This window comes from Moschus berezovskii, chromosome 15, assembly GCF_049115385.1.
Source record: "Moschus berezovskii isolate FMDL1 chromosome 15, NW_MosBer_1.0, whole genome shotgun sequence".
NCBI classification, from domain to species: domain Eukaryota; kingdom Metazoa; phylum Chordata; class Mammalia; order Artiodactyla; family Moschidae; genus Moschus; species Moschus berezovskii.
In genome coordinates, this window is record NC_142474.1 from 15,186,484 (window position 1) to 15,201,929 (window position 15,446).

Consider the following 15,446-nt stretch of genomic DNA (forward strand, 5'->3'; position numbering starts at 1 on the left):
GGCTACCCACTCCAGTATCCTAGCCTGGAGAATTCCACGGACTGTATAGTCCCTGGGGTCACAAAGAGTTGGACACGACTGAGTGACTTTCACTTTCACTTTTCATCAAAGGCAAGAAAGTTTAAAAACTTTTACAGACCAGAAAAACTAGCGCTGCCCACCCCTCCCCCCATCTCTTGAATATTCAGGTAAAAGGAAAAGATCTCTTTCTGCAAAACTAAGTCTACTACCTAGTTCTACATTTGGGGGTGGCTCCCTTTTTACCCCTGGGTTGGGAAGATCCCCGGAGGAGGAAATGACTACCCACTCTAGTATTCTTGCCTGGGAAATCTCATGGACAGAGGAGCCTGGCGGGCTACAGTCCATGGGGTTGCAAAGTGTTAGACAGAACTGGAAGTGACCTAGCATGTATGCAAGCATGCCTATTCTTTGAGTGTGGGAGTTAATTTTCTTATTTGTAGGAGAATTGAATGAAAGTATTTTCAATAAAAAGTCAAGTTTTCTGCAGAGCCTGTCTACACGTATAGTTATATTCTCTTACAAGGATCATTTTAGTGCAAAGGCTCACAGCTGCTCAAATAACTTCAGAGGTGGAACTCTCACCATTTGCAACTGACTCATATGAAAAGACCCTGATGCTGGGAAAGATTGAAGACAGGAAGAGAAGGGGACAACAGAGGATGAGATGATTGGATGGCATCACCAACTCAATGGACATAAGTTTGAGTAATCTCTGGGAGTTGGTGATGGAAGGAGGCCTGGCGTGCTACAGTCCATGGGGTCACAGAGAATCAGACACGACTGAGGGACTGATCTGAACTGAACTGAACTGAACCCCCTGTCTGTTTTTGCAAACAAAGTTTTATGGAAACAGCCACATCCATTTGTTTATGGTTTGTGGCTTCTTTCCTGCTATAAAAGCTGTTTGGGTAGTTGCCACAGAGACTGAGGAGCCCACAAAGCTGAATGTCTGTATCTAGTCCTTTCCAGAAAACTTCGCCAATCCAGGTGCTAAAACATCCTCTTAACCTTTTTGTTTTGTTTTGGGCCATCCTTTATTACATGCAGGACCTTAGTTCCTGGATCAAGGATGGAACCCTGTGCTTCCGAAGTGGAAGCACAGAATTTTAACTGCTGAACCGCCAGGGAGTTCCACTTCTTAACTCCTGGCCACTCTAAATATTACACAATGCTTCCTTCACTAAAAAACAGTTTCTTTGGTCAGAAAATCAGACCTAGTGACTGCAAGAAATGCTATAGTAATCCCACTTCTGGGCTTACATCCCTAATCTCAAAGAGATATCTTCAGTCTCTTGTTGATTGCAGCATTATTCACAATAATCAAGAGATGGAGACAATCCAAATGTCCATTGGTGGATAAATAAAGAAAATGTGACCACTACATGTATTGGACTGTTAGCCCTAAAAAAGAAGGGCATCATGCCATTTGCAACAATACGGATGTGCACATTATGCTAAGTGAAATACACCAGACACGGACACACAAAATGTATGGCCTCATCAGTATTTAGAATCTAAGATAGTCCAACTCAGAAGTGGATGGTAGATTGGTAGTGGTCAGGGGATGTGGGGAGAGGGAAATGAAGAAGTGACAGTCAAGGATGCAAACTTCCTGTTATGCAAGATCAGTAAGTTGTAAAGATCTACTACAGAGCAGAGTGCCTAGTGCTGACAATATTGTATATGTAAAATTTGCCAAGAGGGTTGATCTTATGTGAAGTTTTGTTATAACAATAAAAATAATCATGAAGTAGGCAACAGGAAACTTTGGGAGGCAGTGGGTATGTCTATGATGGTTATGGTTTTAAGGGTATATCAGTTCAGTTCAGTTCAGTTCAGTCGCTCAGTCGTGTCCGACTTTCCGCAACCCCATGGATCACAGCACACCAGGCCTCCCTGTCCATCACCAACTCCCGGAGTTCACTCAAACTCATGTCCACAGAGTCGGTGATGCCATCCAGCCATCTCATTCTCTGTCGTCCCCTTCTCCTCCCGCCCCCAACCTTTCCCAGCATCTTATCTTCAAATTCATTGAGATGTTTACATTATGTATGTGCGTATTTCTTATGCTTGCCCAGTGGCTCAGCAGGTAAAGAATCTGTCTGCAATGCAGGGGACTCAGAAGACACCGGTCCAATACCTGGGTCGGGAAGATCCCTGGGAGGAGGAAATGGAAACCCTCTCCAGTGTTCTTGCCTGGAAAATTTCATGGACGAAGAAGCCTGGCAGGCTACAGTCCATGGGGTCGCAAAGAGTTGAACACAACTGAGCATTCATGCACATATTTGTACATGTCAGTCATACCTCAAAAAATGGTTTTAAAGAGAGAGAGAGAAGAAATCCTGCAGTATTATCTATTATCTGATACACGGTTCTCCTTTATGGCCCCTTAGGAAGATCATTCTTGTCTTAAGAAAGTTCTTCCTTATACTCCTCAGAGATCTGTGGACCTGGGGATTCTGCCCTTTGGACTCAGCTTTGACCCCTAGGGTCCCAGAGTTCTGTTCCTCTTCCACAAGGCAGTTCTCTGAAGAATTAGCTGAGAAATGTTACTGGGAGAAGCAGCTCCAATTCCTCCAAGATTCTCTCATGGGTTACAGTTTAGCACTTCTCCTCCCTGCTAACCCACCTCTGGGCATCCATTGTTCCTTGTGGCATCTGTTCTGTGAATCGTATCCCTGAGCATGAGGACCCGGATATCCTGGGACTTCTAGACATTCTAAGATTGAGTCTGGGCAGGGGCCACTTCCTACCTTTGACATGTTGAGTGTGTGCTTCTGATGTGAAGCCACATCCTCCCAGTCTGTTAGAGTGTGGTTGGGTTCCAGGTCAACACATGGACCTTTGCGTGTAAAATGCCAAATGTCATCATTTATTTCAATATATCCAGCTAGATTTGGATCTAGGCATTGCACCCTCTCTACCCAATCAGTCCTAGAATCATATAATCAATAATTACCCCTTCCACAAATGCTATTCATCCTGAACTAGTAAACAGTTGTCTGAGCAAATTATGTTCCCTTTTACTGCCATGTCCTTGTACATGCTATACCCTGTCAACCTGCTCTGCATTATCACAATTGCCCCTCCCTTTCTACCTGATTAATTTCTCATAATCATCCTTCAGATATCACATCCTCCAGGAAGCCTTCCCCAGTCCCAGCATTTAGAGTTCACCTCTCGACAATGTCCATTGTATTGAGAGCTTATGTACAATACATTTGTACATAATGCACAATACAATTGTTCATTGTATTGAGAGCTTATGAATGGCAGGAACTGTGTCTTGTTCATCACTGCATCACCATTGTCCAGCACAGGGTTTGCACATCACAGGCACGAAGTACATTTTGTAAATGAACAAACGAATGAAGGAGTAATTCACACTGAGAGAGCCTCAGAGGCCATTCTGAGGAATCCAGAAATGGGGCGTGGGGACAATTTCTAACTGGATCATGGCCCATCACGTGCCATGATCAGTTGAATTTTAGAGAGAGAGGTAAAGTCACTGTGAAAGTGAAAGTGTTAGTCGCTCAGTTGTATTCTACTGTTTGCAAACCCATGGGTTGTAGTCCACCAGGTTCCTCTGCCTACGAAATTCTCCAGGCAGGAATACTGAAGTGAGCTGTCATTCCCTTCTCCAGTGGATCTTCCTGACCCAGGATTAAACCCGGGTCTCCTGCATTGCAAACAGAGTCTTTATCATCTAGTCGAGGCTGAATATATTGAAGGGGCAAAAATGGCAGGTAGTTAATTCAGGAGTAAGATGACAGAATCCAAAGGGTACCAGTGGAGATGGAGAGGGGGAAGTAGAATCAGAATGACCACCGAGGCTGAACTGTAGGACCTGGTGATGAACTGAATGGAGATAATGGTGACAAATTACTCCTGAATGACTAGATTCTGTTCAGAGTCGAGTTCTGTGCTGCCCAAGTGCCTGAAAGCTCTTTGCTGCCTCTATCCATTCTGCAAACAGGCAACTTACTTCCAAATCTGGCTGATCATTCAGAATCACCTCAGGTGCTTTTAAATTAATACAGATTCTGAGGCCCCATGTAAGACCCACTGAATCAGCTGTTTATAAAGCTCCTATGTGATTTAGATGACTTGTCAGGTTTGCAAACTCCTGGCTTAAGTGTCTAGTTTGTCAAAAACGTCCTTCCCTGCCTTCTTCTAAGCATAGGCTGTTGTCTTCTCTAAGTCAGGATGGATGTGACCTCCCTTTATATTAATCCTCTCTTGAATTTTTTTTTTATCTTGACTGGTTTGCAAGATGTATTGATGTCTCTTTCAGGATGTTTCTTTTCTCTGCACACGTCTCCTCACTTCTGCCATTTACTAAAAGTAATGTGTGTTAAGCCACTTCAGTTGTATTCAACTCTTTGAGACCCTATGAACTACAGTCCACTAGGGTCTTCTGTCCATGGGAATCTAAAGGCAGGAATACTGGGCGGGTAGCCATGCCCTCCTCTAGGGGATTTTCCTGACCCAGGGATCGAACCCGCATCTCTTATGTCTCCTGCATTGGCAGGTGGGTTCTTTACCACTAGTGCCATCTGGGAAGCCCAGTAGAGTAATAGTGAACATGTTTTCCTTAACCTGTCTAAACTCAGTATTCTCACCTGTAAAATGGAGATAATACTACCTCCTCTTTGCCACTATTGTAAGATATATCGAATAGGCAAGTATACAGAAGGTGTATGAAACAGACTGGCTTCTGAATAAACATTTGGTCTTCCCATTTTCAGCTAACTGCAAGGACTTTTAAGAGAAGAAGCGTGTCTCAGGTAAACATCTTTTCTATCCCAAAGGAATCTAGACCAATGACTTGTGCGTACTCAGGGGATATTAAGCTAATGAAGAATCAATCAACCAATTGATAAATAAATCAATGGATGAAGAATAAATGAATAAATGAAAATATTGGTCTCTAATAACCATTGGTTGTCTATAAATGACCATCTCTGGTTGTCTCTAGGCTCATGGCCTCCAAAGCCAGCTGCACGTTATAAATTTCAAGGGACTTAAAAGTATATAGATCTCAGTTCTAATCCATGGGGAGATTACCTGCAAATCACCATCACCACCAAGCAGTTCTCTGGACACCAACTGGATGTCCTACAATTCAACCCAATTCTGACACTATCTACCTGCAAATAGCCTCAAAACCCCCAAGTTATGGGTTCAGTTCCACAAGACAGCCCTACTCAATCCACCCACTTAAGATACCAGTTGAAAGCCCAGGTTGTCACCATCAGAGATTTCCATGACCCCCTCCTTCCTTGGGTTTCATTAATTTTCCAGAGTAGCTCACAAAAGTCAGGAAAGATTTTACTCTCTAGATCACTGGTTGTTTAAAAAAGGATGTAACTCAGGAACAGCCACATGGAAAAAGGGGATAAGGCAAGATGTGGGGAAAGCATGAAGGCCTTCCATGCCTTCTCTAGATGCATCAGTCCCCCAGCACCTCCTTGTATTCACCAGTCCAAAAGCTCTCTCAACTCCATCCTTTTGGGCTTTTTGGAGGCTTCATTACATCAGCATGTTTGACTTCATTGGCTTTTGGTTATTGATTCAATCTCCAATCTCTCTCCCTTCCCTAGAGGTGGGGGTGGGGCTGAAAGCTCTGACCCTTCAATCACAAGATTGGTGTCCTAGCATCCAGCCCCCATCCTTAGGGGTGGTCCAAAAGGCACTTCATACCTGTAATGAGACATCTTCGTGGTTCTCATCAGTAAGGAAATTCCAAGAGTTGTAGGAGCTATATGCCAGAAACAAGGACCCTAAATTTCTTATTATAAATCATAATATCACAGAATCCTTTTTTTTTAATTTTTTATTAGAAAACTGAAATTTACAATGTGGTTATATCACTCACTGAGTACCTGGCATTTAAAAACAACATCATTACAGAAAGATAACAAAAATACAAAGTCTTAAAACCTACAGGATATGGAAAACATTATCCACTGAGGCCTTAAATGTAGTAGACTTTACATAAAAAGGAAAAGCAATGAGTCTACAAGTATACAGTCAGTTTAAGAAGTTAGCAAGATAAACAGAATAATCATAAAGAAAAAAATCCTTTAAAAATTCAAATGCCTAAATTCTGTACAAGATTTGTGAATCAAAGCATCTAGTTAGTGGAGGCCCAAGACTCTGAATTGTAAAATATCCCTTCTTGGATTCTGATGCACACCCATCTGGGGAAACCACTGCCCGAGAGAACCAGTAAGAGGCCATATTGCTTTGTTTAACGTAAGGAGATATGTTTTCTTGTTCTACAGTAGTTATTGAAAGTTTCATTTCGATTGATTGTTCAAAACATGTCCATTAAGGTCCAACATCTGTTTAATAGATATATCCCATTACATTCTTGTACTTAGGGCCACAGTCAAGACCTGACATAATTGGAGACATGGTTTAAACAAACTAATTACATAAGGGAACCCAGGGGCTGTGCTGAGCAGGGGTCATTGAACACGACATACGCCTTTAATCAAAACCAGGCATCGGGGGAAAATAAGATATCCCAAGCTGGAGTTATGCAGCACGGGGATTCTATGGCAGGTATTCCTAGGGCCAGCCTGGTATGGGGACTCTGTGAACAACATTGCTGCCCCAACACCTCCCACTGCCTCAACATTCAACATTTCCGAAACCAGGCTGGACAAATATTGACTGATAGATGGCAGAAAAAGGGAGAGATCTGCAAATAAAGAGACTCTCACACCTTTTTGCCAGGGTGTTCTGAAGCATGGTATTGCAGAAAAGAAATCTCTGGGGTGGCTGAATGATCAGTTCTGGCCCTTCATGAAGTGGTAGTCACATAGGTATTTGCTTCCATTTTTCCCCACCTCACTCTCACAGCCTTGGGATTTGCACCTTCCAGTAAGACATTAGCACTTTGTCTCAGATTCTGTTCTAGAGAATCCAGGCTAAGACATTAATTGCTAGGCACTTCTGTGCACTTTATATACACTATACTTTCTTTAATCCCTAACCATGCATCTAACATGAGTATCAATATGCCTTTTTATAGAAAAGAAAACTGAGGATAACACAGTTAACTTATCCAAGGCAATTCACCAATATGTGGCAGGGACAAAATTAAAACATACACTCTTGCACTCCAATGTTTATGTTCCTAAAAACTATACATGATTCCATACTCCAACTGGTGATGGGGCTTTCTGGAATCAGTTAAATATGGTGAAACTTGTTGGTAAACTTCTCCCGGCGTGCTTACATAAACTAAAGCACAACGACTTGGATCAGCTTCATTAGGTTGGATATAAAGGAGACATTTTCTGTCCCATACACTGTGAACATGTTAACCAGGACTGCCCTTACCAGGTAGGCTTCATCAATGGCTCAGCAGGTAAAGAATCCACCTGCAACGCAGAAAGCACAGGAGACAGGGGTTTGATTCCTGGGTTGGGAAAATCCCCTGGAGGAAGAAAGGGCAACCTGCGCCAGCATTCTTGCCCGAAAAATCCCTTGGACAGAGGAGCCTGGTGGGCTACAGTCGCAGAGTCAGACATGACTGAATACACAGAGCACACGCACCCTTGCCAGGTGGATTCAGTTACAGAAGGCACATATTCACTTACATTTCTGCCTGCCCTATACCTAAGTTAAGAGTTTCTGATGAAAAAAAAAATGTTATATTTATCTTTGTCTCCATGGAGTCCATCATTGTGTGTGCATTAGTCACTCAGTCATGTCCGACCCTGCAACCCAGTGGACTGCAGCCTGCCAGGCTCCTCTGTCCATGGAATTCTCCAGGCAAGAATATTGGAGTGGGTTGGAGTTGCCATTCCCTTCTCCAAGGGGTCTTCCCGGCCTTGGGATCGAACCCACATGTCTTACGCCTTCTGCATTGGCCACTACTTAGCCATTCAGTCATTTTGATTCTTTGTGACCCCCATAGACTGTAGCTCACCAGGCTCCTCTGTCCATAGGATTCTCCAGGCAAGAATACTGGAGTGGGTTGCCATTCCCTTCTCAAGGGGATCTTCCTGACCCAGGGATCAAACCCAGGTCTCCTGCATCGTAGGCAGATTCTTTACTGTCTGAGCCACCAGGGAAGCCCTGGCAGGTGGATTCTTTACCACTGGCGCCATCTGGGAAACAAATGCTTAAGTAATAAACTGAATAATGAATTAATATAATATTTTAGAAAAGGTACTTTCACTTTGTTTATGCCTATAACGTAATAATTATTTGAAAATGAGTTAACCACAGAATGAGTTTAAAAAGAAATTACATAGAGTTTAACTTAACTGCACCTTAAAAACTTGACCTGAACCTACAATCCTTCCTTAACTAGCAAGAGCTACATTCCCCAGCCAATAGTGGCTTTGGCGCACATGACATCCTGGTTTGCTGGGCCTCTTCTTATATCCTCTTCCAGAACTGTTGATGTCACTTATCAAGATCTTTACCAAAACTCTACCAGGTTCAGAGTCAGTTTCAAATGTCTGTGATGTTTTGCAGAGTAAATGACTTTGAAATAGAGCAAAACCTCAAATGTTCTTCCACAACTCAAACATCCCTGAGTGTAAAAGCACGTCCTGTTGATTGACATTCAAAGTGATGTGTGGCTACAGCCAATCTAGGTTTCACTCCCACCATCAGCCAATCTAGGTTTCACTCCCACCATCAGCCAATCTAGGTTTCACTCCCGCCATGTGCTTCCTTTCACTTTCTCTTTGGTCCTCAAGTTAGTCCTTCCAGAATGAACTCTCCCTCACCTGGTCTTCTGGTCCCACGCTGTCTCCTACTGCTTGCTGGTGAATACCTACCTTCTGTAAGGCTTTTTCTCTTTACTATTTCTCTCCACTTTCTACTCTCACCAGATGCTATGGACCTTATCTAGAATGAGCCATTCCTTTTTAGACACCCCCTGCCCACCATAAATTCTTCTAAAAGATGAACAAATTGACCTTGATTTCCTCTTGTAGCGTGTTATTTTCACCAGACTGGAAATCACATTTCTAACTCACCTGTGAGAGAAAGAACCCTTGTGTAGGGGTGAGCAGGGGATATGGTTTCCACAGGGCAGAGCCCTGAGCCCAGAAAGGAGTCCAACACAGAGGCTGTGACTCACACAGAAGCTTTGTAGCTGAGAAGTTGTGCCTTTTCTTTGGTTTGAAATAGTTCCATCATGTTCAATAAAATGGATGGCAGAAATTTTTTTAAAAGGATCTCTGTACACACTAGGGCTTGGTGTCTGATTCCAAAGGATACTTCAGTATTTTGAGTTTTGTTTTGTTTTGTTGGTTTTGGTTTTACTCTTTATTCCCTTACATATACTAATTCAGCAAGTACACCTGTTAATTGTTACTACACTCTTAGAATGCTTCTGGGTTTTACAAAATTTTCACTGAAGGAAAATTAAGGAAAATCAAGCAGTGATTCTTAACCCCTCCTTCCCATCCAGCCACACAGTAGAAGCACTGGGATCCCAGCCTCAAAACTCCTTCTCTTCTCTTAAGTGACGTGGGCTTCCCCACATTCAGTGGTAGGAGTCTCTTCTCATTTATCTATGACACGATGACAGGGTGATTAATTTTTTAAGAAAACACCAGACAGTATAATGCAATAAAAGGTCTGGGAAAGGAGGGGAAGTCCTAGTACAAGTGTTCATGTCCAGAGCTCCAGCTTCCAATCAAGATTGTTGGAAGAGCTGTTTGAAGGAGGAAATGCAGAGTGTGATACTGTGAAAATCTGCAACTTCTCTTCACTTTCACCACCTGTGAAATGGAAACAATAGTAATAACAATAACACACTTTCCTTCTAGTGCTTCACAAGTCAGTTATAAGGGAAAAAAATAAGATAACGTGTCAAGTGCTTGATAAACTGCAAAAGTTCTAAGCAGATGTAAGTTATTACATCACACCCAGAGTTCAGAAAGACAATTAGGCACCCACATTATACCACAGATTCAACTGTGATTAATGCATTCACTTTGGGAACTCTAGGAATTAATAACCATTTGCCATACATTCATTATGATCACATTAATCATTATAATTGATTGGTTAATTAGCTAATTATGGTTATAATGTAGATGTCATATGCATTTCCATAGGAATTCTTTGGTAATTCAACATTAATTAATGCCTGACCTTATCTTGATGCTAAACAGATCATGGGAATGACCTTCTAGCATCTGATTTGGTCCAAAGGGGACTTCACAAAAGAATACAGTGAAGCAGGCATCCTAATTTTCTGAACATTGGGTTTTCGTTGAAGAGTAGAAAGAATTTTTGAAAAAGCCAAAAGCTTAGAATCTTTTTCTCTTTTAACAGGTACTTTCAGATTTTTCTCATTTTCTCTTTGTACAAACCCCATGCAGGAAATAGAGGTTCGTTACTACCATCCTAGATCCTGAAAGCAAGATTTTTCTAAAAATGGGAAGGAGAGTATCTGAGAGAGAAAAGAGAATCAGTTACTAAAAACTAACTACCTGTCCACTGCTTTGCTGGGCACCACAGAAACACAAGAGTCCCTACTCTCCGTCCCCAAGAATCTCATCATTTCCTAGGAGTCTCAGGTTTGTACAAGAAACATAGAAAAATATCAGGGATGTTTGAGGAGAAATTTTTTATTTTTATTATCTGTTTATCACTTGTCGTGATAGTTTACAAATCTGGGAGTGATGGTAAAAAGGGAAACCAGAAATAATGCTTAAATGAGGCAGGGAAAGTCACTTATTTACTATGGTGAATTGGCAAAAATTACTATACTTTGTAAACCCTCAAAATTTAGAAGTTAGCTAAATCTAAATTAGTTGAAAGCTGGCAAGTATAGCAAACCAAGTAATTACACATATTTCCTGTTAACCCATTGACTGCTGTTTTATACTTCTAGGGTGTGTATTGTCCTAAAAGTTCAGTTCAGTTCAGTTCAGTCGCTCAGTCGTGTCCAACTCTTTGCGACCCCATGAATCACAGCACGCCAGGCCTCCCTGTCCATCACCAACTCCCGGAGTTCACTCAAACTCATGTCCATCAAGCTGGTGATGCCATCCAGCCATCCTAAAAGTTAAATATCTTAAAAAAAAAGTGGAAACATTGATATTCTGGGTTTCCTGGATGATTAAATCACCTAGTCACCACTGAAATTTAAGACATGTAGCATTTGGAACACATTACAAAATCCTTGAAATGTGATGTCATACAAGATTAACATCTGAGATTCCAACTGCTACTATCACAAAAGTAAGTTTTTTAAAAATTATTTGAATGTATCCATTAGCACAAAATATTCATTTCCTCCTAAGACAGAAAGTTCAAATATAATTATGTTTAATGCATTAACAGAAGAATTCGGTGCTTTTTACTGTGATCAAGGGATTTGAGCCAAAATTGTGGGGGTTTTTTTTCCCCTAAAGGAAAGGTGAAATAAAGCTCTAGTAGTACATTTGGAATAGTCCCAGTTAAATTAAGAACTTGTAAGTAGAGTCGTTTAGGGTGATAAAAGGGCACACATAGAATTAATCAGCTGATGGAAGCCTACCATGTGTAAGTTCCTCCCTTGAGAAGGGATTGGCATTGGCTCAGGTTCTTAGAAAAGTAGGTGCTAAGACAGGATCCAAAAGACAAGAGATGCATTGGGAGTAAAAGTAGAGTGAGCTAGAGAAGGTACAAAGAGTCTTCAGACCGTGATGCAGATCTGATACCTGCAAAGGACTGTAGGAAGGAAGAAGAAGGTTAAGCAGTAAAGATCGCAGACTTCTGAGCAGTTTCAAGAAAGTTCTCATGTCAGTTAGGATAAGTGCCCACCCCAATACCTCCTCCATTGTGAAGCTCATCTCTTGGTCCCTAAGCACCTGTGAGTGGTGCTGGCTGAAGATCTGTGGGAAGAAAAGGCAAACTCAGACTCAGAATAGGTGTCCATCTCTGCCAGGAGATGGCAGAGATCTGCTGACTCTTCTGGGAAGGAAGGAGCCACATGAAACCAATTTGCTCACAAATGACCATTTGGTCTCCTCAAGAAATAGCACCTCAGTGTTGGTGGTTGCTGCTGGGAAAGTTGGACATATGGGGGCAGCCGCAGCTAGACTGGCTTGGGCAAGCGGACGTTCACTCTACTGGGTCCGTTGTAAACTCCCATCTGTCACCATGGTTACCCTGCCCACACGCTCAGCTCTGGGGTGGCCAGTAACAAAAGCTGTTTAATGTCACCAGACTGAGTCATTTTTGTCTGCTTGGTTGCTCCAGGGCTTCTTGCACAGTTAATGCTTTTCTGTTTGGGACTGAGGTGTGATACAAAAATCCTTAGGCTTTCTGCCCACTCTCCCACGTCCATCCGCATGCCTTTACCTAAGACTTCCTTCGCTTAGACTCTCTAGGCCATTTCATCCCAGGTCCCTGACCATTCGGCCAAGCCATTGACCACGGCCTCAGAGTCTAGATACACTTTCACCTTGGCCTACTTAGCTTTCCACACAAAGCTCATGACTGGGTGACTGGATTATAGGCTGAATGAACTGTGTTCTTCCAGAATCCACACGTTGATGTCCTGACTCCTGGTGTCTCATAAAACAACCATATTTGGAGATAAGGTCTTTAAAGTGATAATTAAGCTAAAATGGGGTTTTTGTGGCCTTAACCCGGTCTGACTGGTATCTTTCACTTGTTTGTTCTGTTTTGTTTTTGTTTTTTAATTTTTAGTGTTGTGTTAGTTTCTACAACAACACGATTTAGCCATAGTTATACGTACACCCCCTCCCTCCTGAGCCTCCCTTCCCTGCCCCTTCCCATCCTCCCAGGCATCACAGAGCACCGGGATCCTAGGGCACACTGGGCTCCCTGTGCTGCACAGCAACTTCTCCCCAGTTGTCTATCTAACACACAACACAGTGTCCATAGTTGAAAATACAGTACTGTAACACCAAAATGTGCTAAGAGAGAAGAACTTAAGTGTTCTCACCAAAAACAAAACAAGAAAGGGAAACACGTGCGGTGATGGATGCACTAATTAACTGGGTAGTGGGAATCCTTTCATAATGGAGCCATGTATCAAACCATCACGTTGGACATTCTCTGCATATGAAGGCGGTCCATTCCGAGAGTGTGTTCCTAAGTCAGTTTGTTTGTAAGTCCAAAAAGTTAGCCTAGGTTCCCAACTAACACAGTCAGTTTACATCGCCGAGTCCGACTCTTTGTGACCCTTTGGACTATAGCCTGCTGGGCTCCTCTGTCCATGGGACTTTCCAGGCAAAAATACTGGACTGGGTTGCCATTTTCCTCCTCCAAGGGATCTTCCCGACCCAGAGATCGAACCCACAGTCTCCTGTGTCTCCTGCATTGCAAGCAGATTCTTTACCCATTGAGACATTGGGAAGCCCCAGCTATATAGTGCTGTACTGTTATAGGTTTATAATACTTTTCACACAAAGAATACATTTTAAAAAAGCAAACATAAAGAAAACATTTTTAATCTGACAGTACAGAACCTTGAAAAGTACAGAACTACAGTACAACAGCTGGCACACAGGGGTGGCATTGAGTGAGCAGTCAAGAAGAATCATTGACCGGAGGAGGGAGAGGAGGTGGGAGACGGTAGAGCCGAAGGATCGTCAACAATAGGAGATGAAGGGCGAGCTGCAGTTTCGCTCACACCTGATGGTGATGCAACACATGTTCGCATCTTCCAAAGGTGGCAACTTGAAGACTCATATGTAGGGGATTTATTGTATTATAATTTTATTTGCCAATTATACCTCAGTAAAGCTGAAAAAAAGTCAATCATTAAAGGAGTGCTAAACCTTGCAGGCGGAGAAGGCAATGGCACCCCACTCCAGTGTTCTTGCCTGGAGAATCCCAGGGACGGGGGAGCCTGGTGGGCTGCAGTCTATGGGGTCGCACAGAGTCGGACACGACTAAAGTGACTTAGCAGAAGCAGCAGCAGCAGCAAACCTTGCAGGAATGAACCTGCCTTAGCACCCCCTACTGCAGTGACTCATTGGTGTCTCATGGGAAGCCCGGCCAAGGTGCCACTCTTGGGGCAGATCCAGAAATGCCCCAGCTGGAAGTCATCAGTCAACAGCAACCCCCCACAGCAGGGGATATGAGCACGGTGTTTTCATGGCCACCACGGGGCAACAAAAAGGCAGAAACAAGGTGCCACATTAGTGCCTCCCACTCCTCGGAGGACGCCAATGGTACTGTTATCCAAGTGGCCTTATCACTAAGTCCTGCAAAGCTTTAGGACTAAGTCTTCAGCCTTGTGAGAGAGCTAAGGCACAGGGAAACACAGGATGACTTCTCCAAGGTACACTTCCTTTGTTCTTCCGTCAGCTGGGATCAGCTGTTTGGCAGGGAGAAGAGAAATAGGGAGAGAAATGAAGGAGAATGAATCATTGAACGCACCCCCACCTCAGGGAAACATTTTATTGGATTTGTTTCTCTTTGATGCCAATTAAGCCCATGGGGTAGAACAGGTCAGTGAGTGAACATGTGGGCTGGGGGAGTGGATACAGGATCTGCCTATGGTTACTGTGCCACGGCTATAATTTATTATTAACTCTCTCTTCTGTGCTATGGTCTGCTGGACCGTTCCAGGGGGCCAATTCCTGGGGCCAGGACTGTGGCTCATCCAAGCAGATCAGACGGAACATTTTATTTACTAGCTTCTCCCCTTAAATCTAGGATGACTCAACCTGGCCCAAGGCAGAAAAAGTTTTCTTGACCTTGGATGAAACAGTGAGCTTTGGGAGAACTCAGACTACCAGCTACCCTGCTTCACTTATCATCTGACAAATTAGAAAGATCTTGGTGGAAGACGTTCATAACTTTGATTCCATCGCCTTATCCTAAGAACCTAAATAAGCATTTTTTTTAGTGTTCATTTATCATGTTCCAGATGTAGTGTTACGCTCCCTGAGTTCATTCATTCACTCAACAAATATTTACTGAGGGTTGCTAGTTGTCCAGCCCTATGCATACGAAGTGTGAGATATATAACCTTGAACAGAATAGCCAAGATCCCTCCTTGGGTGATAGCGAAATAATGAGTACAGAATATCAGCAATATCAAAATATCATAATTTCAGGTGGTTCTCACCTCTATGAGGTAAATGAAGAAAAAGAAGTGAGAGCCCTACATTATAAAATTTAATCTCCTCAAATCATCACGGTAGACAGGGGCTAATATTCCTATGTTATCTCTGACGGAAAGGATGTTCAGAGGGGTTATTTAGCCTACAGAAGTTTCAAAGAACAGACAGGAATGGGGATTTGACCAATATTTGAGCTAATATACCAACCTCACTTAGGCCAGAAGAGTTTAAAATCTCAGGTCAGCTTTCAATTACAGCAACAGTCCCCCCTCCCTGGTCTTTCTTTTTAAAAAAATGTATTTATTTTTAGCTGCACTGGGTCTTTGTTGCTGTGTGGGGGCCTTCTCTAGT